Below are 10,698 nucleotides of genomic sequence, written 5' to 3'. Positions count from 1 at the left end.
CCGTCAAGCGCTACTTTTTGAGCGCCACGTAACCTGGTTTGTTAACTCACGTTCAGATAGCGTTAAGCGTTTGTTTCCCAACGAGATTGAATTGGACAAATTTTGTTCGCGCTAGAGTAACCACTATTTCTATAGAATACTAGTTTTCATGATGTGTTATAAAGTTATTTGCACTTCGCGCCAAAGGGTAGGTGGCTTTCATTGTAAATGCATCAGGTAAGGATAATGTTGCTGTTTTGTTCACATGTTACAAAACTTTCGAGTGCAAAATGGACTATTGACCAATTTGGTTTCTGTCTATGGTAACAGTACCTACAAAACAATATGTTGATTCATTTGGGACGTATTTAGAGATTTCGTCATACTCGTTCGCGGCTATATGAGGCGATTACTCTGTTGTCTTACCATTTGTAGGGAACATCATAGGGCTTGATTTACATCGAATACATCTTGTTTTCTGTCATATTTTAGCGTAAAACTGATGATTATATCATATTAAATACAAGTAAGATATTACAATGAGTTGATACCAAAGGAAGAAGTTTTGACTAAAACGTTTATGTTTTCTTATGTGTTGACACATCATTTTAAATTCTAGTACATTAAAACGATTTCAATGACCGCCATGAACGAATGACTGGTATTTACAACTCCAATGATTGAAATCCTAAAAGACAAGCCTTCTATGATTAAAGTGGTAATTTATAATCGCCATTTCAATGTCCTTTAACCGAGACAATGTTTATAACATTAACTGTCTAATCTTTTTGAAACATCATTTTCAATTCTAGTACATTAAAACGATTTCAATGACCGCCATGAACGAAAAACTGGTATTTACAACTCCAATAATTGAAATCTTAAAAGACAAGCCTTCTATGATTAAAGTGGTATTTTATAGTCTCAATTTCAATGTCCTTTAACCGAGGCAATGTTTATAACATTAACTGTCTTATCCTTTGTTTGATATAGTTTATGAACATTGTTTGGATTTAGCCAAGTGTTATTTAACTTAAACTCATGCAATGCTTAGCTACATTCACACCAACGCCAGATCCAACAACGAACATCCCGGATTAATCAAGACCACCCAGGGTGGTCCTGGTGAAATTGTCTGGACGATCCTTCGACGGTTTAAAAACATCGGACCAGATCGGACACAACACGGTGATATAGTATAATTAAATAAGGATTTATCTACTCTCGTTTTGAGCACCGGTTATTACAAGTTTTGAATAAACTGAAAGAAGATGTTCGTTGGCGTCCGCTTTCGGTACTCTTATTTAAAAATGTATTCTGTAATACAAAAATTCCAGTTCAATGTTAATCGTTCGATATCAGAAAAGCAGTCACAGATTGCTTACAATAGCTTGATCATTTTTATTTGACAGATATGTTGAATAGTCAGAAACACAACATGTTGTCACATGCAAGTCTAGGGACATACATTGAACACAAGCGAGCCTCATGTCTGGCCAAGAACAGAACCTTTGGCACCTGCATGCATTCGTTCGTACACCGAACACGCAAACAGGCTTGAAACATATTTGGCCGGTTAGCCAGTACCCGCATCCAAATACAACCTATACCTACTCACATAGGATGCAATATCTTTACATTTTACAGCACTGCTGATAGATGGACGCGAAAAAGCCCGTTGTGCCGACGTCGACATCGATAGTAAGTGTGCTGTGCGCCCCCGTCGACCGGACCCAGCTACATCAGTAGTAGTTTATTCGGATACATATTTTAATTAGTAATGTCGTCATATTCCATGGCTTTTGCCATAATAACCGGTTTAGTATGTTCCCTGAAGTGAATACTGTCTCTTTTAACGCGGTTCTTAAGAATATTAAGTATCATATTTCTCTTTATAAGTAAACAGCCCCTTCCGCCAAAACGCAGAACGATTATCTGGTTTGTACAATAGGACATCAGTCTCCATGGTCCTGCAGCATGCGTCCACAGCGACACCACCAAAGCCCCACAATACAATTATCTCGTGTGGAGTTCCAAGCATGCTTTGGTAGTGAGTCGCATAGCACTCAGTGGAAAATACAACATACCTAGATTGTAGCAATAAGCCTGTTAATTTATTAATCATACATAATTCAATATGTTCTTAGTTGATAAAGAGTCAATATTTGTATTAGAAAGGGCGTGGTTTGCACTCCGGACATTGTTAGGGAAATATCCTTTGAAGGGTTGGCGTCCCCGAAAGAGCTGGCGAGTAATATTGAATTGTGGGGGCGTGGTCACAGGCCGCACACGCGGGGAATCGCGTTTATACGTTATGCACAACGACTCTGATTGGCCGCAGGAAGAGCAAGTGTGGCGAAATCTGCAGTTCAGCCACGGAGAAATCCCCTTGTTCAAGAAGTGGCAGGTTTTTGTCATTCTATTTAACACCAGTCTGAATGGCACTGGGGGCATTTTCAAACAGTGCCACCACAATGCATAATAAATATGTGCCCAGTATAAGGATATTTAAACTTGGCCTTGGTGCTGGGTGCAACCTTGGCCTCCGATTGGTATGTGTGGATGTAGACATGTAAATTGTATAAACGTCGGTCGATTGTCAATTGTACTGATTATATCTTAACATTTTCGGGACGTAGAAAGAACTTTTACTTCGAAGAATAATAAACAATCATTATAGTTTTTATTTTTTAAATCAAGTTTTCTTTTGTTATCCCCCGCCGAATCGAAGGTTTGGGGAGAGGGATATTGTTTTGGCGTTGTCCGTCCGTCCGTCCGTAATTTATCAGAAAATGTTCAAACTTGGTCAGGATGTTCCTCTGGAAAAAATCTCGACCAATTGTAAAAGTGGGTCACATAGGGTCAATAACTAGGTCACTAGGTCAAGTCTTTGGAACATACTAGAGGCATTATACATAGTCAAATATACATGAAATTTAATCAGAATGTTTTCATTGATGAACTCTTGGCCGTAAATAAAACTGGGTAACATATGATCAAAAAGCAAGTCACTAGGTTAAATCTTAGAAAAATCTTGTCCGGAACCATATCATGGTAATGATTGGTCAAGTTATATTCCAAATTAGTCATGATGTACCCCTTGATGAAATATGGACCACTTAAAAAGGTGGGTCATATGGGGTCAAAAACTAGGTCACGAGGTCAAATCTTCGAAAAATCTTTGGAACATACTAGAGGCAAAATACATGGTCAAATATTCATGAAAACTTAATTAGAATGTTGAAATCTTGGACTTATTTAAAACTGGGTCACATATGATCAAATATTAGACCACTAGGTCAAAAATTAGATTTTTTGCCCGGAATGAAAATGATTGGTCGGATTATGTTCAAACTTGGTCATGATGTACCACTTGATGAAATTTGGACCGCTTGTAAAAGTGGGGCACATGGGGTCAAAAACTAGGACACTATTTCAAATCTTTAAAAAATCTTTAAAACACATTAGAGGCATTACGTATGGTCTAATATTCATGAAACTTGATCAGAATGTTATCCTTGATGAACTCTTGGACATGTTTTAAACTAGGCCACATGCGATAAAAAAAATAGTTCACTAGGTCAAAGCTTTTAAAAATCTTGTCCGAAACTATTTTATGATGGTGATTGGTTGGATTATGTTCAAACACGGTCAGAATGTTCTCATGGGTTAAATTTCGACTGTGTTTTCAAAGTGGGTCATATGGATCAAAAACAAGGTCAGTACGTGAAATCTTTGATAAATTGTGTCCAGAACCAAACATTGGTATTGAATAGTCAGTTATGTTCAAATGTGGGCAGAATGTTTGCCTTAACGAAATTTGTCACATGGGGTCGAAAACTTGATCACTATGTCATATCCTACAGAAATCTTGGGAACACTCTAGAGGCAATACATCTGCTCTAATTTCCATGAAACTTAATCAGAATGTTTGCCTCGATGAAATCTTGGAATAGATTGAAACTAGTAGGTCATGTGGGGTGGAAAATGAGGTCACTGGGTCAAATCTTAAAGAGCCTTGTGGACATTCTAGAGACGATACTTTTTGCAATATATCTGGACCAATCTTCATTAAACTTGATAAGAATGTTTGCCTTGATGAAATTTTAGATAAGTTTCGAACTGGGTAACATTGTGTCATAAACTAGGTTTCTTGGTCAATTCTAAATGCGACATTATATACAATACTGTTGTTTTTTTTCCAAACAGTTGCAATCAAACTCAAACTCATATATATATATATTTCACAAACAATTGATTTCCATTCCCTGACTAAGCCAAATCCGGCGGGGGATGTCAAATCAACGAATTTGCTTGTTTTCTCTTAGTTTGTACACTGATACGTTTATTATTATACTAGACCTTATTTAAACCGTGAAAGGCAAGCTTTGCCAGATGATTGTCTTTCGACTACTTTCTCGTACCCTTTAAGGTCTACAAATGTTGCCCCGGTCCGATTCAATTGTTTTCGTATGGTGTACATTAAACGACTTTATAAGTTGATGTGCTTTTTACCTCATTTTACATTGTTTTTTTCGTACCTTTCAAGTGCTAGAACTGTTGCTTCGTCTTGATTAATTCGTTTCCGCCTGTCGCGAACTTTTAACGACTTTAAGTCTATACGAAGTTTTTTTTATTCTTCATTGATTTCAAGATGATGCTTACTCTGAGGAGCCATGTAGTTTTAATTTTGCAAGCATGTTTGGACAAGGGTGATGTTAACCTATTCAATGATTTGAATTTTGAATGGAATCTTAATTGGATTTCTACATTTTGTCCCAGGCAGGAGATTGTATTAAAACTGTGGCAAAGCTTTTAGAATAACCATGAGTATCGAACGTCAATAATATAGCGCGTGTGATTTGTTCATGGCTAAGCTGTGATTGTCCAGTCGAGAATGAGCATTTGTGACATTTGGTTTTGTTTTATCGTGTATTAATAGTCATTTTACTGGTTTCGAGGTGAAAAATTAAACTTATCTCAGTTACAAAAAATATATTAGGTAAAACCTCCATCCCATATAGTTTCTACGTCGGTGATTATTGCTTTGCGCAGATTCTTGACCATGGGCTTGCTGCTCCATACTATTACCACCTGCTGCCGCTGTAAGCGTTTACAATCAACGAGGACATAATTTACAAGCGTAGAGTACGTAATTAATGTTCATTTTAAGTCTGGTCTATTTTTCAATGTGTACAATTCATGTACAATAGTAAGCCCTATTCAATAGAATGAGAGGAAATCAAACTCCGCCATTCATTAACTTGTGTACATATGCAGTATTGTTGTTTTATATAACCTTGTAAACAGTCTGCTACTCTAGTAAAATGTTGTTCTTGGAATCAAGAGCTTTTCTCCCTATTGGTGGGCATTTATTGTACATACAATAAACAGTTCAAAACTTCAGCTATTAGAAAACATAACTGGGAAACAAGGGAATTCTGAACACGTTGTGAACATTAGTCAAGAGTATATGGACTACTTGTATTGAGTTTTCGAAATTTGCAACAAAACTTTTAGCACTTTCAGAAGGAAAGACATTAAGTTAAATCTAACGGTCTTTAATTTTTCTTGCCAAACACTAACGACAAGTAAATATTATGCTAGAATTATTTCCGCAATATCATGTGTCTTTTGTCGACAGCGCAAATTATGTGTTGTAGTGAATATGATCATGCCGTAGAACATAAAACAACAAAGGCCCAGCCAGTCTCTTTTGTTAACAAAGATGTTTTAAATATATATCAACAAAAGATACAGAAGCTGTTATTGATCAAAATAAATCCCTTTACAACACGCTTGAAATTAAAAGTTCCCCACTCGATCCGAAGGAGGAAAAAGCTGAGGACATCAAGCCACCGAGTTGCATTCTATCTGTTCTGACAATTTCTTGAACCCTAAAATGCCATCAATATTCGTTAATCTTCCCCTGCAAAAAGTTCAAAAACTATCACTAGCAGCGGGTACGAGACAGGAGACAGGCTAGTCGACAAAGACGACGAGTTACTGGAGGGAAAGGGCAACGAGGTACGTGAGGACGAACTTCTAGCTGTTCACCGAATACCAAAAATAAGGTGGTTTAAGACCAATGTCTTGCCAAACCATAAACTCTAGCGTTGAAACCTTTATTATCCGAAAGAGGAAGGGGCTGAAAACATCAAGGCATCGAGTTGCTAATGGCGTCAAACGCCACAACACGGCTCTTATATCCAGTCTTTATCAGAACAATCTGATCGAGACGGCCTGGTTCTTTAATGGATCAGTTTATAGCCAAACACAAATGATAAAGAACGAGTGATATTTGACATTTATGGTGATATATAATTTTATGAGATCATTGCTGACTACACAGTGAGGCAGAATGAGAAGTAGTGAGTGTTAAAGTTTGCCTTTTCTTGGTTATTTTATGTTTACTGCTTGTTTCAAAATCATTTGTTTTATTTTTTTTACCATATCTTGCCACTGTTCTAAACATTTTACAACTAGTCATTATGAATAAATAATTTATTAACCTCAAAACCTTAAATTTCACATAAAGTAAGGCATATTCATTATTCATTATTTAAAAAATGAATGACCGATAAAATTAAATGTTTAAACCCTGAAAATATAAAGTATACTTATTATGATAGGAAAGTCTGGGATGCTTCCACGTCATTTCACAAAAGAAAATAATGTCAGTGATTCTTAAGTATTAAAGTTGAATCCTTGTATTTAAACTTTTAAATGATAGCATATACGACGTTAAGAACCTCTCAAAAAACTTTTACTGAAAAGCCCCATCCCCTTCCTATCCCATTCATGCAATAGCAATAATATCTTAAATAAAGTATATGACCTGTCATTGAAGAAGCACCGGGAAGTTAAGATCTTAAATCATCTCAATGTTAATGTAAACCGAACTTAACTCAAATTTTAAACTAGGGGTTAGTTCAAACGTGAGACAACGAATATAAGTGGTATTTTTGTCATACAAGTCCATAGTTTAAATATTTATTACAAAATCATTTATCACAGAAGGGTGTTTTTCATTGGCGTTTGCAATGCAGCAAGTCGTTTTCTTTAGAGCTAATTAACGGGAAAGGTGATCTCAGCTATTTCGTCATGGTCCCTTGTAAGGAATTTTTCTGCCTGATTTATACTGAATATTGTACACACATCAGTCGTGATCGTTTAAGGGGAAAAACTCTTATTAAGTCGACAGAAAATCTGTTTTTATTATTTATCTTAGCAAAATTGTATTCTTAAGCGTGTCTATGTTTACCATAGAGTTAACATTTGATTAACATATTCACATTGCAAAGACATTTATTTTATGTAAATAAGAATAAAAACTGATTTTTTTTCCAACACACAGACAAAAATATATAAATAATGTTGGCTTCATAAATAGTTATAGTATCGTTTACTCTTATTACAGTTACACAATTTCCAGAGTATAGCTACCGATATGCATGCACATCAATGGACATCAGGCTATTTATTAAGATTCAGCAACTATTTCTGTCAAATGTATACACATAAACTTATATTAAGCTTGTTGTAAAATTGTAACTAATGAAAAACAATTGGTTGTTTTTTTCTCACCGCTATTTGACTGAGTAAGAAATTAACACTTTGACTGATAGCTTATATGACAAAAAAGCATTGTATCTGCCAGTGATTTATACATATAATATGCATATTGGCTAGTGCCCCTTTTAGACCGGTAATTACTTATTATTCTTAAATTTAAGTTCACATGGAGAAAGTTAGGCTCCTGTTCTGTATATCAAAGGATATTTTGTTGTTTTTGGAACAAATTCAGGTGCCAAACATACACCGACACGGCAGTGCACAGTACGATTCATTCGCCAACGTGAGAGATAAATTATTTCTTTATTATATCAACTTTTGGTCTATTTACTGTTTTTACCAATAAAATTGTCATTTATCATATATTTTGCATTTTTCTGAGCTTTGTTATGGCCTGTAAAATCATTCTATTCATAATTTTGCTTTATCGTTCTTATTGTTAACGTGCGACGTCAAAGAAACACCAACAGATCCCTTTAGAGAAAAGCATGCCCGACCCTGAAGGGGCCCACTGGTCTTTATATACACTAATTTCTCTATTCACACAGAGCCCGAGCTTTGCTAATTTGCATTATATCAACCAAGTTAACATACGTACTATGAACGTACTTTCGTTTATAACGGAATGTTATTATGAACGCACATCCGCCGCCTACAGCGTACCGTTACACTATGAACGCACACCCGCCGCCTACAGCGGATCGTTACGCTATGAACGCACATCTGCAGCCTACAACAGACCGTTACACCTTCAATATTTGCTTGGATTTCGCTATTTTTTAACAAATTAGTTTAACTACTCATTTGGAAGCGCTGTCGTTAGGTAATATTTTAGCCGATTGTAATAAGTCTGTCATCATCGATCAACAGAATAGTTTATAGCGAATTGAAATGTCTTGAATTTGCACCGAAAACTGTCCATAGTAGCAGCAACCATAATGTCACTGCTTCTGTGACTCGGTGACGTAATAATAGGCATCACACATTAACTTTATCCCTACCCAAATCCGTAGTTCATGATGGGGACGGGAATTGGGGTGCGTTTAGTATAATGTTGAATCGACATGCTAAGACAGACGCAGAATGTCTGTGTGCTCTCTGTTGTTGCCTTCAGACAAAGCAGCTGAATTTTACGTTTTTCTTTCAAGTACAAAGGCCATATCCGCACTCCAATTTGTGAGGGACGTTTTGATATTACTGAACTTGCACAAACTGAGTTATAACCCTTAGAGACCCTACGGCCCTTAACTAAAAAAAATATCTATGTTCAAGTTATCAACAGGGTTTGTTAGAGTATGCTGGATAAAGAAGCTTGGCTTATGGTTTGCATGGATAAGCCCAGTAAAATCCAGCAGGCAATACAACTGGTACGAAAGTATTAACAAGTTCTCTCTGCCGTGCATTGCTCTAGTACAGAGGTTAGATGACTTGACGGGTTCAATAGATATGGTACGTGATGGCCGATATTATGGACGCAGAAACACTTTCTCGGGTACTTTTAAATAGAAAGTACAAGGGTGCTATGATGAGTTAGCGGAGTTGCCTTGTGGTTTGGGGTAGGATCGCGCAATGGTTCAGAAAAGCTAGAGGGCTGTCCTGTCTATCGTAGACGAGGTGTGCCGTTGCTGCCCAGATATGACCAATCTGTAACTGATCGACGGTAACTGATCGACGGGTCAGGACTGTTCGGGAGGTCTGGTAACATTATTCTGAGAATCTAATGAACGTCCACTACGTCATCTCCGTTCTGCACGGTAAATTAGTAGAGGCAATAAGTGACTTCATAAAGAATGAATCCAGAGCAACGATATTCCGTCAAAGTTAGCGTATTGATGTAAAAGCAGACAAAATACATTAACTATTATCCAAAATACGTATGGCGATACGGCAATGTCTAGGACTCAGATCTATGAGTAGTACAACACTTTCAAGAAAAGACCCTACGCGTGACGCAGTAAATGATCCAAGGATTGGTTACCCCAACTCAGCACAAGGAAAAGCAGATAAGATTGTGACGTTACTAAGAACTGACCAGCTTATCTGTTCGGGATACCGCATTGAAAATTGGATTTGGGACTGCATCAGTGCATGATATAATCACAATGCAGCTAGGCATTAGAAAGGTTTGTGATAGCTGAATTCCACGTGTTCGCACATTCCAACAGAAGCAACAACGAATTGCTGACAGTAACACATTTCTGGAAAAAAATACAGAAGCCGTGGTAACAGATTTCTAGAATCAATCACCACTGCTGATGAAACATAGGTTAGTCTTTAAGACACCGAAACCAAACAAGACAGTTCTGAGTGGAAGACTCCTAATTATTCATTTCCTATCAAAGCTTTGGTGAGGACGCCTGCGAAAAATATGATGTCTATCATATTCTTCGACATAAAAGGCGTTACTCTTTGCCACGCAGTGCCCTCTGGTAGGACGGTGACCGCCATCTACTATTCAAAGGTATTAATTAGATTTATATGCTATACTTAATGTGTTACGTAATTTAAGATACTACATGTAAAACTAGCATTAATGCTTAGTTCAGCATATAAATAAATGCCAAATTATCGCTTTTAGGTGCTGCGGCCTGACTTGATAAGAGCAGTTCGGAAGAGGCTTGTCGTCAAATTTTATCTTCACCATGACAAAACACCATTCCATACGTCTATCGATTCTAAGACAACACTAGCTGGATTATTAGATATTAATACTATACAACATCCCCCGTACTCTCCGGACCTAGCACCATGTGACATTTGGCTTTTTCGCACCATCAAGAACGAGTTGAGAGGAATACCAACAGTTGTTGAATACCAACAGAGAACTTCATCAACTGCTTTAAGACTTGGGTTCACAGACACATAGTGTGTGTGAAGTACTCTTGGGAATATTTTGAGAAAATTTGACATGTGTACTGTGTCCAATATTACGACATATATCTTCTGCATGCAATTGTTTATACATTTAGTTGCCCTGCTCACGTTTACACAACGTTGCTATTGTGATGATTAAGTAGCGTCTTATTTTAAATCTCAGTCGCTCCATTGTTGGGATCAATCTACGGCGCCGCTCTCGGATCTTCATAGGCCATTGGACACCAACTCCGAGGCTGCTAGCCTTTAACTGCTCTTTTATGTCGTACG

Source organism: Mya arenaria, chromosome 5, assembly GCF_026914265.1.
Source record: "Mya arenaria isolate MELC-2E11 chromosome 5, ASM2691426v1".
NCBI classification, from domain to species: Eukaryota; Metazoa; Mollusca; class Bivalvia; order Myida; family Myidae; genus Mya; species Mya arenaria.
The sequence above is the reverse complement of the archived record's forward strand: the minus strand, read 5'-3'. Positions refer to the sequence as shown.